The sequence below is a fragment of the Amblyomma mixtum genome, chromosome 4 (genome assembly GCF_055824585.1).
Source record: "Amblyomma mixtum isolate Tamu chromosome 4, ASM5582458v1, whole genome shotgun sequence".
Classification (NCBI taxonomy): Eukaryota; Metazoa; Arthropoda; class Arachnida; order Ixodida; family Ixodidae; genus Amblyomma; species Amblyomma mixtum.
This window is the reverse complement of record NC_143015.1, coordinates 40714604-40732503: the sequence shown is the minus strand read 5'-3', so window position 1 is coordinate 40732503 and position 17900 is coordinate 40714604.

Below are 17900 nucleotides of genomic sequence, written 5' to 3'. Positions count from 1 at the left end.
TGGGCGGGGCACTGTAAGTGATCACTCCTTATTCTTTGCTAACTAAGAGTTTAAAAACGGTGTTAAAAGTCTTGCGTGTGCATTTTTCGCGAACCATATTATCACACAAATATTTACGTTCTCTTTAGGTTCAACCGCCACTATACTGTCCACAATCTAAAAAAAAGGAGCATTCGAGATTGCAAACACTGCTCGGTATTTGTATTTTATTGCGTAAGCAATACTACGCCAGATTTGGAGCCGTCACGTAGCTCCCGGCGTTGACCTTGAACAGCGTTGCTTCAGCCGCGCTCCCCAAGATGGCAGCGCCGAGCAGTTTGCTTTGCTAAAAAAAAACAGTGCCGTTGAAGCGGAGACGCTACCACTCCGCCACGAGGACTGAGGCTTTGGCCTAGAATAAAGGCTCATCTAGTGAATGCATGGGTCTGATAAATAGAATAAGAGAAACTAAAAACCAAATTAAGAAAAAGAAACGTTAAAAAGAAAAAGAAACAAAAATAAAAAGATACAATACAAAGGCTAAAACATGAAAAATAAGAAACTTCACTTGGAAACGCTTTCGCCTTGCGTCGATGGTGTTCGAATGATATCTGTTAAGCAATTAGCCTAATTTCTAGTCAGACCACATAAATAAAAAATAACACCGAGTAGGAAATTGGTCAAGTTGGGGAATCGAATCAGGAGCTCCAGAGCCGACGAGCACGCTTACCACTCCACCATGCCAGCTCGATAATTTGGAATGAACAAAGGTGCGTCTAGAGAATATGGTCTGTCCGATCACTCCCATCTGCTTCCCTTCCCGTTACCTCGAGGTTCAGGTGTCCACCGAGTTATGCGAGACAGATAGATTTCCTTTCCTGAAAAACCAATTTACCTTCGAGCAAGGTGTACAGCCGAACGGGCGATGGCGTTCTGTGGACTCCCTGGCAGCGTGGCGGAACGGTCACGTGACCACGTATGGTTGCGCCAATGCTCCCGCGCTGTTAAGCGTCTATAGCTGCGCGCTTGCCTTGGCGTGAATGCTTTGCTGTGCAGTCATCTAAGGAGAAGTGACAGCGGCAGGAAAAAGCGAGAAAGCGACGACGTGCACAAGAGACGCCAGAACAGCATGAAGAACGTGTTGCGAAGCGTCGTGCTTAGGATGCAGCTCGGCGACAACGTTCTACCTTGCAGAGTGGTTCCACATCATCCATCACCGATGAACCTCAGCACGTGACTGCTCCGGGACGCTGCAATTCTACCAGGCGAAAAAGAATGCGCCGTAGAATCGCCAGAAGAACGCGCGCACCATTGCTTACGCAATTTATCCGGTTTAACCAGAGCCAAACCACTGCCAATTTTTTTATCTTCAGACTAGCAAATTCTGCAGCAACTTTATCGCGTCACTTACAAACATAACTGGAACCATGCACTTAAAATATGAACTGAAGGCCGCCGCGGTGGCTGAGGGGTTATGGTGCTCGGCTGCCGACCCGAAAGATGCGGGTTCGATCCTAGCGCGGCGGTCCATCTTCGATGGACGAGAAATTCTAGAGGCCCGTGTACTGTGTGATGTCAGTGCACGTTAAAAAACGCCAGGTGCTCCAAATTTCAGGAGCCCTTCACTAAAACGTCTCTTATAGCCTGAGTCGCTTTGGACGTTAAACTCCATAAACCAAACCATAACAAAACCTGAAGTTCAGAGCTTTATAACTGACTCATTCTTGCGCCTGAACATATATTCTTTCCATATGCGCTGTATACATACTTCTAATGGAGCGGCCACTTCACAGACTCGGGAGTGAGTGAGTAGAAACTTTATTGATTTCTAAGATTTAGCCTGCGGTGGAGGTCTTCTTCAAGTCTTCTCTTCAAGTCTTGAGGTTGCCTCCTTAGCCTTGGGTGGTCCCCTAGTCCAGGGCTCCACTGAGTCTGGCCACCTCGCTTGCGTGTGCTATGAGTGCCCTTTGGGGCTCTAGCTCGCAGCTGGTGAGCCGGCTCTCCTATTGCTCCGCACTTGGTGTGTCGTGTTTGTGGAACGATATGTTTCTGTCGCATTCCCATGTTATGTGGTATAGTGTTGGCCTCGCTTCGCACCAAGGGCATGTGGCGCGGTATTTTGTCCGAAACATCTTCCTTAGTATATATAAGTTGGGGAAGGAGCCTGTCTGTAGCTTCCGCCATTTTGCGGCTTCTTCCTTGCTTAGCTCTTTGTGTGGTGGGGGGTATTTGTATCTTAGCCCCCTGTATAAACTTACTGTTTCAGAGTACCCAGCCCCTAGGCTAGTCCAGAGCTCCTCCGGGGCTTGTGACCCCCCAGCTCGGATAGTAAGCCCTCGAGCTAGTTCGTCCGCCCTTTCGTTGCCCCAGACCCCCGCGTGGCCTGGTATCCAAATAATGTTATGTTTCTCTCTCCTCCCCGAGGGTGTCCCCTCGCTGAGGATCCTGAGTGTCGTTTTGCCTACCCTTCCTTTTGTGTAGTTTCGACACGCTTATTGTGAGTCTGTTAAGATATTCAAGGGTCTCCCCTTTCTATCCCCCTCCCTCATTGCTAGGGCTATCGCTATCTCCTCCGCCTCTGCTACATTTGATTCCCTGGCCGTGAGGCTCGTTATGTGTTCTCCCTGGTGGTTGACGACTACCGCCACCATTTTATTTCCTCGTTCACCATAGTACGGGGAAGCGTGGGTGTATACCGTGCTGTCCCTGTGCCCTATTGTTTTTTCATAGTATTCTGCCCTGGCTCTCCTCCTGCTGGCATGGAGGTTTGGGTCCATGTTGCGGGGGATGGGTTGTACGCTTATGTTTCTTCTTAGTGCGTCTGGTATGTTTGCCCTGTTGTTGTGATGGTTCTCCGTCTCCCGACCCAACCTAGTCAGAAGTGCTCGTCCGGTTCTTGTGTCGCTGAGTCTTTGAAGTTGTGCCTTTATTTGGCATTCACTCAGCTCTTCAAAAGTGTTGTTTAGCCCTAGTTGCATTAGCTTCTCGTTGGACGTGTTCCTTGGTAGATGTAAGGCTATCTTGTACGCTTTGCGAAGGATAGCTTCTGCTTGCTCTCTTTCAGCTTTGATGGTTACGTGGTATGGTAGTGAGTATGTTATTCGACTGACTATGAGGCTGTTCACTAGTCTGATTGTGTCTTCTTCCTTCATGCCATGCCTTTTGCTGGCTACTCTATCATTCGGCCTACTTGCTCCGCCGCTTTGCGTAGCAGGCTGAGTGTGTGGCTGCATTTCCTGCTACCTTGCAGCCACATACCGAGTATTCTTATCATTCTTTGTTCCGGTATGTTCTGCCCTTCTAGTTTCACCTCGAGGTTAGCCTCTGTAGGGTGCCTTCCTACTCTGAGAAGTTCGGACTTTTCGGTGGAACACCTTAGGTCCCTCTTCTTCATGTATCCTTCAGTGCAGGTGGCTGCCGCTTGTAGACTTTCTTCTTTGCTTCCTAGCGAGCCTTCGCTGGTCCATATGGTGATGTCATCCGCATACATTGCGTGTCTGATTCCTTGTATCTGGCTGAGCTCTTTGGCTAGGATGATCATTGATATGTTGAAGAGCACTGGTGATATCACTGGGCTTTGTGGAGTTCCCCTGCATGGTGTTTGAAAGACCTCACTTCGTAGGTCTCCCAAACCCACCGTTGCAGTTCTGTTTGTGAGGAAGCTTCTCACGTAGTCGTGTGTTTTCTTTCCGCAGTTGGTGGCGTTGATGCCTTCCATGATTGCTGCGTGGGATACGTTGTCGAAGGCCCCTTTGATGTCCACGGCCATGACTACGTTTTCCCCTTTGCTTGGCATTGTTTCTAGTACTTCTTCGTTGAGCTGAAGCAGCACGTCTTGGGTCGATAGATGTTCCCTGAAGTCGAACATGGTGTTGGGGTACCATCCTCCGTCTTCTAGGTGTCTTTGTATTCTTTTAGTGATGATTCTTTCGAAAAGCTTGCCCAGACACGATGTTATCGAGATAGGTCTGAGAATTTCTATCTGCAGTTTTTTGCCTGGTTTGGGTATCATAACGACTTCAGCGTGTTTCCACTCTTTCGGAACCGTTCCCTCTTCCTAGAGTTTGTTTAAGTATTTTGTGAGCTGTTCTACCGCTTCATCGCTGAGATTTCTTATCAACGAGTTCTGGATCTTGTCCGCCCCCGCTGCCGTGTTCTTTGTCGTTGCCCTTATGGCTTGAATAACTTCTTCTCTTGTTATCGGTTTTTCCATGTCCTGGTTTTATTTCCCTTGGTATTCTCCTTGGTAGGCTTTCACCTGTTCTTTTCCGTAGCATTTCTCTTTTACTGCTTGGATTAGCTGCTCCTCCGTCCCTTCGTATTGGTGGATCAGTCTTTGTATCGATTTGTTACTTTCTGCTTTGTTCTTCGATGGGTCCATGAGCTTCCTTAGTATTTGCCACGTTCTGGCCGTGTCTAGGGTGCCATTCAGTGTTGTGCTGAATTGTTGCCATCCCTGTCTAGCCAGTTGTGTTGCGTATTCTTCCGCTCGCTTGGTGATTTCTGCTATCTTCTTTTTTAGTTTCCTGTTAAGCTTCTGTTTCTTCCAGCGTTTGGTTAGGCTTTTCCTTGCCTCCCATAGGCCGAGGAGTCGTTTGTCTACCTCTGGTGCCTGTTCTGTGCTGTTAACTTCTTTGTATATGTATCTCTTATTTGTTTAAGTTGTTGGCTCCATTCTTCTAAAGACGTGATGTCGCCTTTGATGCTTTTGCAGTGGGTGCGGAAAGCGTCCCAGTCTGTCAGTCTTGCCTTGCCTGTTTTCCTTCTGATGCTTTCGGCTTCAATGGCCACTCTGATTATAAAGTGGTCGCTGCCTAGGTTCTCCTGTGTGTTTTCCCACTCTGCTTGTTTAGCTCCTCTGACAAAGGTTTGGTCGGGACACGTGTATACGCTTACGCTGTTGCCTTGCCTTGTGGGTTGGCTCTCATCCGTAAGTAGCTCGCAGCCTGTGTTTTCTGCTGCTGTACATATGCTCCGCCCTTTTATGTCCTCTTTTCTGCTGCCCCATTGCGGGCTTTTCGCGTTGAAGTCTCCTGCTATAACTAGGGTGTTCTGCCCTGCAAGTTTCTTTGCCTCCGCGAAAAGCTTGATGAAATCTCCCCTGTTTTTAGGTGGGCTATATATGTTTATAACAAAAGTGCTTTTTGCTTTCCTTTTCCTTTTGGGAATTATTTCAGTTATCACGTGTTCTAGGTGCGTGTCTGCTATTTCCCCATGATTTATTGCTGTTATTTTGTCGCTAATGAGTGTTGCTGTTTTCCCTTTTTCCTGGCATGAGTAGCCTCTTAGGGTTGGGGTACAGTTTGTTTCTTGTAATAAGATTAGGTCTGGTGGGGTTCCCCTAGTGCTAATGAATTGCTGCAGGAGCCCCTGCTTGCGCCTGTAGCCCCTGCAGTTCCATTGCCAAATCTCTAGTTGTTGTCCTCCTGCCATGTTGCTGTGTTGCAGCTACTATTGTTCCCTTGAGTTTCTGTACCGAACCTCCGCTCATTAAAGAGGCGGTCTCTGGCGTCGTTTAGTGTTCTCTTTGTTGTTTGATTTTTAACGTAATTACGGAAGCTCTGGTCTTGCAAAGCTATCTTCTGGCTTAGTTGTTGCATTTGTTGCTGCATTTGTTGTTGCATTTGCAGCATGAGTGTTTTTAGGTCTTCCCCTGCCGTGTTGGTCTCCCCCATGTTTTGTGGGTTCTCTATAGTTTGTGGTGGTGGTGTTGGCGTTCTCACTGGTGAGAAACCTGTTCTCCGTATCTCCTGTAGTTCTGCGATTAAGTCGCTGATCTGCTTTCTTAGCTGCCTATTCTCCTTTCTTATGTTGTTGATTTCTGCTCTTAGGCTTTCGTTTTCTGCCTTGGTGTCTGTTGTGTTGTTTTCCTCGTGCGGAGCAAAAAGTATTAAGCATGAAATGCTTTTAGCCCCTGTTGTCGGCAGTGTGGTGACGTCACGCCTAGACCGAGAGCCATCATCCGGGCACTGAAATCCACTCATCCGGGCACTGAAATCCAGTCATCCGGGCACTGAAATCCAGTCATCCGGGCTCTGAAACGAGAACATCCGGGCACCGTACGAGACTTAGCGAGATTTAACGAGACTCTGTAAGCCCTCCTACGAGACCGCCATGCAAGCGCTGGTTGGTCTCCAAAGGAGTCAGTAAAAATAACTGCTGCCAGTGCCTTCTCAATGTTTTTCAAGATATCAGTCGCTGTGCGTTTGATAATGCACGGAATTATAATTTCCGATTTCTAATAACGCGTGCAAAAAGCACATAAATGCCACGATACACTTCGTTGTCATACGTGATGTCTTAGGGGCTTCGCGCATCGAAGCAAAGCCGCACACGGGCCCGGGGGAGACGCGCTGCGTTCAAAGGGCAAGGCATCGCGCCGAACGGGTGGTGGCGTTCCTCCCTTCCATTACGGTGTGGTTCGGGTGTCCACCGAGATGGCAGAGAATTACTGCGCCATTTCCTTTCCTCAAAAAACCTTGCGTTCAAATGGCAAGGCATCGCGCTGAACGGGTGGTGGCGTTCCTCCCTTCCTTGACGGTGCGGTTCGGGTGTCCACCGAGATGACATTAGGCCCGTAACATTTCATGCTTACTCTACTCTCGGTTACGGGAGAGGCAGAGTTTTTTTGGGAGAGCCGCCTCCCCAGGTTACCTTAACTCCGCCGCTTTTCTTCTGCTGCGTTTGCTGCTGGCTGGCCGTGGTCTGGCTCGCCTCGCCTCGTCCCCGGCTCTGGCTCCGGTCCCGGCTGCGGCTGTTGCTGCGTCCCCTGGACTCGCTTCGGTAGTCAGGTTGTTTCTCCTGGTCCTCGTTCCGGAACCAGCGTGGTCGTCGTCCTCCATTTCTGCCTTGGCTGCGGCCGCGTTGCTGCTGACCCCATGCTCGTAGCTCTCCGAATGATTTTAGTCGCTGTGTGCATTCCCGTGCTCCTGTGACGTGGGAGCCCTTGCACACGAGGCACTTCGGTACGCATTGGTGTTGCGTCTCCGGATTTGCTTGGCCGCATTGCCTGCACGCCTTGCTTTCCGGGTTTGGGCATACATCTGCTCGATGCCCTTGCTGGTAGCAGTTGTAGCATATCTGCCTCGTTGGTATGTATGGGTGGCACCACATCTCTCCCGCGTAGAGCAGGACTTGCTTGGGAAGGATTGGGCCGCTGAAGGTAATGACTGCTGTGCTGGATCTCCCTAGCATTCGTGCCGCCAAAATCTTCACTCCGTGCGTTCTTGTCCTTAGGTTCGCCTTTAATTCTTCTTCTGGGGTTCCCGGGTCTACCCCGCAGATAACTCCCCGTAGCGTTCCCTCCGGCGCCGCCACGTGTGCCGTGACTTGGTAGCTTCTTCCACCGAAGTTCAGCTGCGCTATGTTTCTGACTTGTTTGGCTGTCTCTTCCTTATTCGTGCTGACGATTATGATGTTCGAGCCGTTGCGCAGTCGGATTATAAGGTCTTCAGCCTTGCATCCATGCCCGGTGGCTGCAACCAGCGCTCGCGCCACTTGGTGTGTTTGCAGCTCTCGCACTGCTAGTCCCTTTGGCCTCAGGATCACCTTTAAATCTTCTTTCGGTAGGGGAGGGAGTCTCCTCTTCGGCGCTCCTTCCCTCTCGCCTTGCTTGGTTGTGCTTTGTTTGTCGCCTGTGCTTTTCCCTCCGCTCGAGGGGCTCGGATCCCCCGTCACGTGGCCTGCCGTCGCTTCCTGGCTCTTCCGTATTTTCTTGTGCCGCCGTTGCGATATGGCTACTGTCCAGTCTGAGTCCGAATCGTATTCGCGACTTGCCTGCGCTGGTTTTGTTAGGGTGCTGCCTCCCGGGATTTGGGTGTTCACCGTCGGGCCCTGTACGTGGGATTCCCCGGCGGTGGCGTCTCGTTGGTCTTCCTCCATTCTTTCTTGGGTCTCCATAATTCGGTTTGCCAAAAATTCATGTCTGGCATGGATGTCTTGCGTCTGGGCCATCTTTCCGCTGCCTCCGTCGCCTGCCGAGGTCGAGGAGTCCGCGGAAGTCGCCGCCCGTGAAGCCTAGTGGCTAGGCCTAGCGTTAGCTTAGCTCATTCGTCCACGTGGTTGATCTTCATGACCGGATAAATCCAAAAATATTGGGCTCACCGGTTTGAAAATGGTGTCATCGTGGTCCGCTTCTCTTCCTGCGTCGCCTCCCACCAAAATTTTGGCAGTTCCGCTGAGTTGACCGGGCCGAAAAGCCCAAAAACTGCGGAGCGCATGTGGCGCACGTCCGCTCGTAGTGGTAGGGGAAAGACTCGGGACAAATATTTCTTCTATGCATTACTTTGTTTTTGTTATTCCCTTTGCACATTGAATGGTTTCTGTTATTTCTGGTCTACATATTGGGCATTTAGTTAAAGTTTTCGTAGCTAGTTATTTCGTGTGCTTATTTCTGCTATCCCGTCAGAAATGTACAGCTGTACGCTGAGGAAAAATAACCGTATGAAATGCAAAGAAGTTTTACCAGAACAGCTTTAATTGAACTCTTTCGATGTCATTTTCAAACTAACTACGTGCACTGCAGGGCGAAGGTCTCTTCATATCCCGCCCATTAACCCTAGCCTGTGGCGGGTGCGTTGCCACAGCGTCAGCTCTGTAGCTGGGCATACTGTGTATGAATCTAGGAAGTCGTAAAGACCTTTCACCAAGTTCTGGAAAGAACAAGGAACAACCGGCAACTATAATCTTGATAGATTTTTCGAAGAAATCAGCGAATGTAAGAAAACGCGACGAGATTAGCCGCAATCAACGCTGGATACGCTATCGAAACTCTGGAGAAGCATTCTTGAAACTTAAACAGGAGCAGCAGAGCTGCGTTTGCTGCTTCTGTTTTTTTTTCTTGTGTGTGTGGTTAAATCTTGATACCTACCGAGATGTTGCGTCACGGCTTGTGCCCAAAATTCAGTCCTCTATTTGAGGCTTATACGTGTGTCGTGGGCACAATGCAGAGATAAGAGCGCTTATTTTTTTCTTAATTGCGATATCAGCTGCTCCCGAGCGTTGTCATTAATGTACGATGCGGTGACCAAACGTGATTTTGATTAAAAAAAATGCATTTATGAGATATTGCTATGGAAGGTGCTGAAACTAATAACAAACGTGGCTGTGAAGTGCCGTTATGATCGTAGAAGTAGAAGCGGCGAAAGTGAGTATTTTTTTTCAAAGTGGCGCACAAGGTGCCTGCGGCTGTGCCCAAAACCTTCCTTCTAACGTGGAACATAGGGGAAAAGAGCTATTTATTTATTTATTTATTTATTTATTTCGTTACTATAAGGGCCGTTGAAGCGTTACAGATAGGAGTGGTAAGTATCCTTATATAAATAAAATACAATAAGGAGACTAGTTAACATAGGTGATGAAGAAGAGCAGATTTAAAAAACTTCTGGTTCAGAGATGGAGACGATGCTGGCGGGCAGGTGGCTCGAGTCTGAGCTGGTCTTGGGCAGGAAAGAATAAAAATACTGGTTAGTTCTGCAACTTGGAACACTCACTTTGAGTCGGTGATCAATGCGAGATGATACATAACTTGGAACAGCGAAAAGACTTTGTTTTAGCGATTGATTTGTGTAATATATTTTTTGGAAAGTGAAAAGTCTAGAAAGATGACGCCGCAGTGAAAGATCTGGAAGGTCTAGAGTTCTCTTCATGAGTGTGACGCTAGAGAAACGCGAGTAGTTAGACAAAATAAAACGGGCTGAACGACTCTGAATTGACTCTAAAGTGTTAATCAGTGACTTAATGTTAGGGTCCCATAGAGAAGACGCATATTCTATTTTAGATCGGACGCCCGTTTTGTACAGTAGTAGTTTTAAACTAACCGGAGCAAGTGAAAAGTTACGGCGAAGGAAACGAAGGATGCGATTAGCATTGTTAGTTATGTGTTCGATATGCGTTTTTCATGAGAGGTCATTGGTAATGTATACGCCAAGATACTTATATGCAGAAACAAAAGCTAAGGGGGAGTCATTTAGAATATATGGATGCGGGTTTGCTTTGTAAGGTATTCGTGTTACTTTCATTGCTTTGCATGTAGATACATTAAGCTTCATTAGCCAAGTGTCGCACCAAGCAGAAGTGTTATTAATGTCAGATGGAGAACCAAGGTATCGGATGGGCTGGAAATTTCTTTGTATTTTACACAGTCGTCAGCGAACAGCCTGATAGATGATGTTATGAGATCAGGAAGGTCATTAACATAGATTAGGAAAAGAGAGGTCCTCGAACAGATCCTTGAGGAACGCCCGATGTTACTGAAGAAAGATGAGAATCATGTTCATTAACTGTTACATACTGAATACGAGCGGCCAAAAATCATTCAATCCATTTTAATACATCACAATCTATGTTTAGTTTGCTGAGTTTGAGAAGTAGAAGAGATAAGACACGGTATCGAAGGCTTTAGCAAAGTCAATGAATACGCAATCAACAATCGAAGAACGATCCAAAGCTGCAGAAAGGTCGTTAGTAAATGCAATTAACTGTGTTTCACATGAATGATTTCTTCGAAAACCATGTTGATGGGGTGTGAAAAAAGAATTGGACTCAAGGTGACTCATGAGGGCAGAATAGATTACATGTTCAAGTAATTTGCATGGAATAGAAGTTAATGATATTGGTCTGTAGTTAAAAGGGCTGTGAACATCACCAGACTTGTGTGCTGGAACCACCTTGCCCACCTTCCAGTCGTCAGTTAGCATGCCGGCCTGCAATGACTGAGTACAAATTTCGGACAACATGAGTGAAGAATAAGTAATAGTGCTTTTCAACATCTTGTTGCTGATACCCTCAGCACCTGCAGAGGATGAAATTTTAGCACTATCAATAAGTTTATGAATTCCCTCCCAGTCAATACTGATGGCATCCATTAACTGGGAGTCAAAGGTAGGCATGTCGGGAAGAGTAACTGGCCTGGTTGTTACGAAAGACAAAGACAAAGTACGATTTAATAATGTGCAACATTCCTTTAGTGGGACCAGGGCAGCTGGGTTATCTTTCAGCATCATATCTTTTTTTGGTTTCACGTTAAGGATAGTCCAGAACTTGCGTAGGTTAGTAATCAGTAGACTAGGGAAGGTATCTTGAAAAAAGTTCAGTTTCGCGTTGAAAAGAACCTTTTTGTATTGTGATGGCACAGTGCGATAAGCATTCCATTGCTCTGTACAGTTAGATGCTGTGCAGCGCCGAAAGATGCGTTTTTTTTTGTTTAGCAGTCGCCTCAAGGAAACACTGAACCATGGTGAACGTTTAGTGCACGTTATTCTATGAAGTGGGATGTACTTATCAGTGAGGGCTTCCAATTTGTCTTTGAAAAGAGACCAGTTATCGGGCAGTGAACGTTCCCAAAATCGGGGGGAAAAATGTCAGCAAATGTTTCTAGCTATCTCGGAGTTTGCTTATGACATTTCTTACCCGTTCAGGAACGTTGTTCTAAGTTTTATCTGAAATAAAGTCTTTTCCATGGAATTGAAAACAGCAGACTAAATCCTCATTTCAGATCAAATACCTTTGTAATTCAATAGATATAAGTATTTACAAACAAGCTTAGTTTATTCTCCTACGAAAGTTCGTAACAGAGAAACACTGCCGAAAGGATTAGCCATCACCTGCGCGACAATGATTAAACAATGCTTTTTTAGGTTTGAAACGTTGCACCTGGTGTATTTCAGTCGATTGCATAATCACATACGATAACGCATTCAGCAGTCATTTTGCTTCATTTATGGATCATATTGTCACGTAGCTGTTGGTACAGGTAGCGCCGTGTCCAGAAGCCAGAGGAACGCCAACACCGAGATGATGCCAGCGCACACCGAGACGGCCAGGATGGAACGTCCAGTTTCGTCTTCTTCAGTGGCGAACAGCGTGGCGCACGAGCTGCGTGCCGAACAGCCGCCGAGCGGCTATTATTGTAGACGCGGCATTACCCTCCCTCTCGGAAAGAGCATCGGCCCGATGCTTTAACAAGAAAATAGGGAGAAAGAAACAAAAAAAAACAGAGTAACGCAGAGCACTTAGTCACTGAATGTCTCGCGAAAAATAGGGCTTCATCCGCACTACATGAACAATCTCTGGTCTCTGCTGACGGCGAGTAGTCCGGGAAGACCCATCCGGGAGAACTTCATAGGTTACGTCGCTTAGCTGACGGAGAACTCGGTAGGGGCCGAAATACTGCTTGAGCAGTTTTTCGGAAAGACCACGGCGTCGAATGGGGGTCCATACCCACACTTTGTCGTCCGGGGCGAACGTCATCAGTCTGTGGCGGCGGTTGTAACGTCGGGCGTCACGGTCTTGTTGGTTCAGGATGCGCACTCTTGCAAGTTGTCGAGCTTCTTCTGCGCGAAGCGTGAACTCCTCGGCGCCAACGTCGGGGTCGCGGCCATCATGGGGCAGCATTGCTTCCGACATTGTCGACACTTCGAGGCCGTACAACCGACAGAAGGGCGTCCTCCGCGTGGTTTCCTGTTGAGCCGTGTTATACGCGAAAGTAATATATGGCAGGATATCATCCCAAGATCGATGCTCAACGTCAACATACATGGACAGCATGTAGACGAGAGTTTTGTTGAGGCGCTCGGTCAGGCCATTCGTCTGGGGATGGTAGGCGGTTGTTTTCCTGCGAGTAGCGCCACTCAGCCGCATGAGGGATTCCAAGAGTTTGGCAGTGAAAGCGGTGCCTCTATCCGTGATAATTAGTGCTGGAGCGCCATGCCGGAGGACGATGCGTTCCACGAAAAATTTCGCAGCCTCGGCTGCTGTGCCGCGCTGGAGAGCCTTGGTTTCAGCGTAGCGCGTACGGTAATCAGTGGCGACGATAATCCACCGGTTTCCCGAAGATGAAGTTGGAAAAGGGCCGAGAAGGTCCATGCCAACCTGCTCAAACGGGAGTCTGGGCACTTGAACGGGATGTAAAAGTCCAGCTGGCTTGACAGGGGGTGTTTTTCGTCGTTGACAATTACGGCACGTGGGCACATAGTGTCGTACAGTCGCCGCAAGCTTAGGCCAGTAATAGCTCTTTTTGATCCGAGCCAGAGTGCGGGCGTAGCCGAAGTGACCTGCGGTGGGCTCGTCGTGACACGCCTGCAAGATTTCTTCACGGAGATTCGCTGGAACGACGAGGAGGTAGTCGCTTCCGATTGGAGAAAAGTTGGCTTTGTACAGCCCGTTGTTGCGCAGACAAAAGGAGGACTGGGTTCTTGCGAAGGGCTGGGGAACCTCCTCGGTACGTGCTTCCAGGAAGTCGATGAGAGGTTTCAGCGCCGGGTCCTCACGTTGCTGACTGGAAATAGTCGCTGCGTCTACGGCTGCGATGAGAGGAAAGTCCGGTTCATCGTCGTCGCGCGCAGCCTCGACTGGATACCTGGACAAGCAGTCGGCATCGTTGTGCTGGCGCCCTGATTTGTACACGACGGACATGTCAAACTCCTGAAGGCGTAAGCTCCAACGCGCAAGGCGGCCAGGGGGATCCCGCAAGTTCGTCAACCAGCAGAGAGAGTGGTGGTCGGTTAAAACTTGAAAATGCCGGCCGTACTGGTAAGGTCGAAATTTTGTCACAGCCCATACCACGGCAAGGCATTCTTTTTCGGTCGTGGAATAATTAGATTCAGCAGCTTTAGATTCAGCAATAATTAGTGCGGCTGGCGTATGCTATTACGCGCTCAGCGCCGTCCTGCCACTGGACGAGTACAGCACCGAGACCCACGTTGCTGGCATCGGTGTGGAGGAGAGTCTCCGCACGAGAATCGAAATGACCAAGGACAGGCGCGGTTTGCAAGCGTCGCCGTAATTCATCAAATGCCTGCTGCTGCTGTTCTGTCCACGCGAATGGGACGTCCTCTCTTGTAAGATGCGTCAACGGTGCAGCAAGTCGGGAAAAGTTGGCAATGAACCGCCGGTAATACGCGCAAAGGCCCAAAAAACGCTGGACCGTTTTCTTGTCCGAAGGAGTGGGAAAGTTGGCGACGGCAGCTGTTTTAGCAGGATCCGGCCGGACTCCACGATGGTTGACGACATGGCCCAGGAAAAGGAGCTCCTCATAACCAAAGTGGCATTTCTCGGGGTTCAACGTCAGGCCGGCAGATCGTATAGCCTGTAGTACGGTCAAGAGGCGCTGGAGGTGTTCTTCGAACGTTGGCGAAAATACAATGTCGTCCAGGTATACCAAGCACGTCTGCCATTTCAGGCCCGACAAAACAGCGTCCATCATTCTCTGAAATGTTGCCGGAGCTGAACACAAACTGAAAGGAAGGACCTTGAACTCATAAAGGCCATCCGGCGTCACGAACGCTCTCTTCTCGCGATCCCGCTCGTCAACTTCGATCTGCCAGTAACCACTTTTTAAGTCCAGCGAAGATAAGTAGCGCGCGTGCCGCAGCCGGTCAAGAGAGTCGTCTTCGGGAAACCGGTGGATTAATATGTCGCAATACTCATACCCATATGTCGCAATACGCAATACTCTCAAGAAAGCAGAAATAAGAATAATAGCATCGGTACATTTTCACTCATCTCTAGAACCAATGCACAGGGATTTTAACGCGGTATATATTCATTTATTTCGACATTAGAAGACTGTACGTTTGGTCAAGTGCATTATATGTGCAAACACATTGCAATTATTTCATGCTTCTGCCTTGAAGTGATACTTGAAAGTCTAATAACAGTATCCTCCATCTAGCTTTCGTCCACAATGTATCTGGACCTCCAGCAATGTCATCTGTGAGCGCTAAAGTGACGAACGTCATTTCGTCCTGCAAGTGAAACCTGTCCAATATTCTCCCGCTTTAAAGCGCCACATACAGCGAGCGCAGTGCAGCTCTTCCGACTAATTAAGCGTGCATACCTTCGAACCATCATAAACTAACCGCCGAGCTCGGCTGCTGACCCGAAACATACCGGTTCGTTCCCGGCCTCAGTGGTCGCATTTTGATGGAGATGAAATTCTAGAGACCTTTGTATACGGTGCGTTGTCAGTGCATATTGAAGAACCCCAGGTGGTCGAAATTTTCGCAGCCCTTCACTATGGCGTCCCTTATAGCCTGAGTCACTTTGGGATGTTATGCCCGATAAAGCAAACCATAATAGCCTAGTAATACACTCTGGCGGGGGGGGGGGGGGGGGGGTAGTTGGTGCTTGGTTTTGAAAAAGGTGATGGGCAAAACAGACAACATAGGAGGAAGACTGATGAAACAAGGTCTGTCTGTGTTGTTTCGTCTGTTTTCCTCCTGTGTTGTCTGTTTTTCGCAACTTCTTTTCCCAAAAGCGTAACAAACTGGTTAGAAATGTGGCATTTTTTAATGGATCTGCAACTAGCCACCCAGTAAGGATTTAGTAATTTACGCCAAAGATGACTTTGTGTATCTTTTCTGTGATGTATTCAAAAAAAAAAAACGATAGGCAACCAGAACCAGACTACTTTTCCTTGGAATATAAAGACGACCCGAATGGCATGAAGAATGCCCGTTAAACAGAGACTCCAATCGTAGAGCACATCGTGTAGAGGCTGCCTCTTCATCCTGATGCTGTGATATCGATCACGTAGTCGCTCAGACACGGACGCGCACGCTGAATCGGAACAGAATAAACCTGCACCAGAAGTAGGCCCGATCACCATAACAAATTAGGCTAAGCTATATAGGCAACCTTTGCTCAGAATTCTTTGTTGTCAACAATGGTTCTGAAGTCGAGCCCCGAAGCTCTGTTGTTCTTGTTTGACTGTAGTAAAACTGCATTAGAACATTTTCAGGGCTTATTTTATGATGGTTGATTTTGAGAGAGAATAGGCATAAAACAACGTCTTCCTCAAGCTTTGTACAAGGCGCGTTTCTGGAGGTACGAAGGCCGAAACAGTGAACAAATTACATGTATTTTCAAAACGATTGTTCTCCTGAACTTACAATCTCTACGGCTAATTGGGATGTGAATGCCTATTTCCAAATTCAAGATAAAACTTTCATTTTCGCCGCATTTTGGAACGCATAAGTAATTATGATTCCTCGAAATATCACTAAAATTGGAGTCACAATTGAAAGATAAACGTGAAGCCCGTCATCCGCGTTCAAATATATCTACTTGTTTGAACCATGCAGCCTTTCCGACGCTGCGGCGAAACTTCTCGAACGACCCTTACGGGACATTCCACTAAGTGCCCGGCATTATTTTCACGAAAAAGGAATGGCGCAAAATAACCGTCCAGCGGAAGACGCACTCACACGCACTAACCACTGTGGCACGTCTTCTGTTATATGTTCTTCACCCTTTGCAGGGTAAAATGCACGCACATCTTAAACTTGTGACAAAAAGCAGAAAAAAGTAGCAGACCATGCTTGCTCGGCAATTTTTTACCTTATTAGCGATCTGATGCATATTTGCCACTGCTTCGGGTTGAACTGAATCTGCTTCTGTTCGTGTGCTTTGCCTAGCATCTCCATTTGCGTATTTTGATACAGAACTGATCTGATGATCGCGCCGGGTAAGATGGTGGGCAGACGCCAAATACGAGGAATGCTTTACTTCCCTGTTATTGTTTTGGCGCTGATACTTGTGAATATCGGAAATGTAAACTTTTATTTATCTCTTTGTTACCACACATATGGAGTAAAGACTCCGCGTGTATCTGTAGATGCGAATGTCCTACCGGGGCACTATACCCGTATGAGCTCCAGAAAATTATGTGACATGCATTTCCGCCGCCGCAGGTGATTCCGGCCTGTCCAGAACGGGTTAAGGCCCTTTTTTTCCTGCAACACACGCGTGTGTCATAGAAGAACGTCAATATAACGAGGTTGTTCAACTCTGACGCCAGTTGCCTGACGGTATGAGGCCGTATTTAAACATGGCTCTGACACTTAAGTTACGTCTTTTTCAATTTACAGCGATGGCTCTTGGTCCGGTCTCTGCGCTGCTACTGGTGCTGGCCGCTTCAGTTGCCTATGGAAGCTCACCGCTTGTAAGTACAGATCGCATAGAGTATCAGATGTAAGAGGGTGGTTCTCCACAGCCCCCTTACAATCAAGGAAAAGCAAATCGATGTGCGTGTTTTTAAAGCGCGATTATCACTGTGACTATTTTTGGCAAGACGTTCGGCACTGTGTCCTATCCTAACACGCAAAATTTATGCCTCCTCGCTTCGCAGCGCAACATATTTTGTGGCTGTTCTTATTTTTATTCCGATGCGGCTCCTGTGCTTGTAGGGAGGGAGTTTTAATAGGCCTGCTGTAATTCCTAAAGCTCTATGCAGAACGACGCAGCTCATGGTGCGTAAAGTAGTATATAAGGTGAAACTGCAATAAGCTCCCACGACGGCCGTAAGCGGAATTACAGCGCTGCCAATCCTGTGTTCGTAACGCAATACATGATAAGTTGAGGGAGTTTAGGTGACATAACTATATGTCCTGCGAATTTCATTACAGGTTCAGCAACAGCCGCTCTCTGTGGCGTATGCAGTGGCGCATTTCCTGTCGTCAATTTCTTATTAATCAGCGGCTCAATCTATGCACTAAAAACGAACTCAGGCAGTAAATGCTCAATTTAATGTTTGTTGAAGGGGCCGTAAAACATAATTTCAGTACATTGCTTTGCTGATGGGTTGCATAGAGTTAGTTATAGGGATGCTATTGGCATCGAAAGCACCGCGCATATTACGGTTTATTATTTCAATTAGCTCGCAAAAACAAATTCGTGGCGCTGATGGTGTCATCACACAGTGGCGGTTTTTAGAAGTGGATATGACATCATTGGGTGAGAGCTTGATGACTGGACAAACCGTAAATATACTGAAAATTGTGTTATTAAACGAAGATTCGTTTTATCACGTTTTGCGTTTTATATTAGACAAACAAAACCAACTCCTTTGCCTTGCTTAAGAACACTGCAACGCAAGTAAACCAAAAACACCAGCAGAGGCTTTATCTATTCTTTTGCATCAA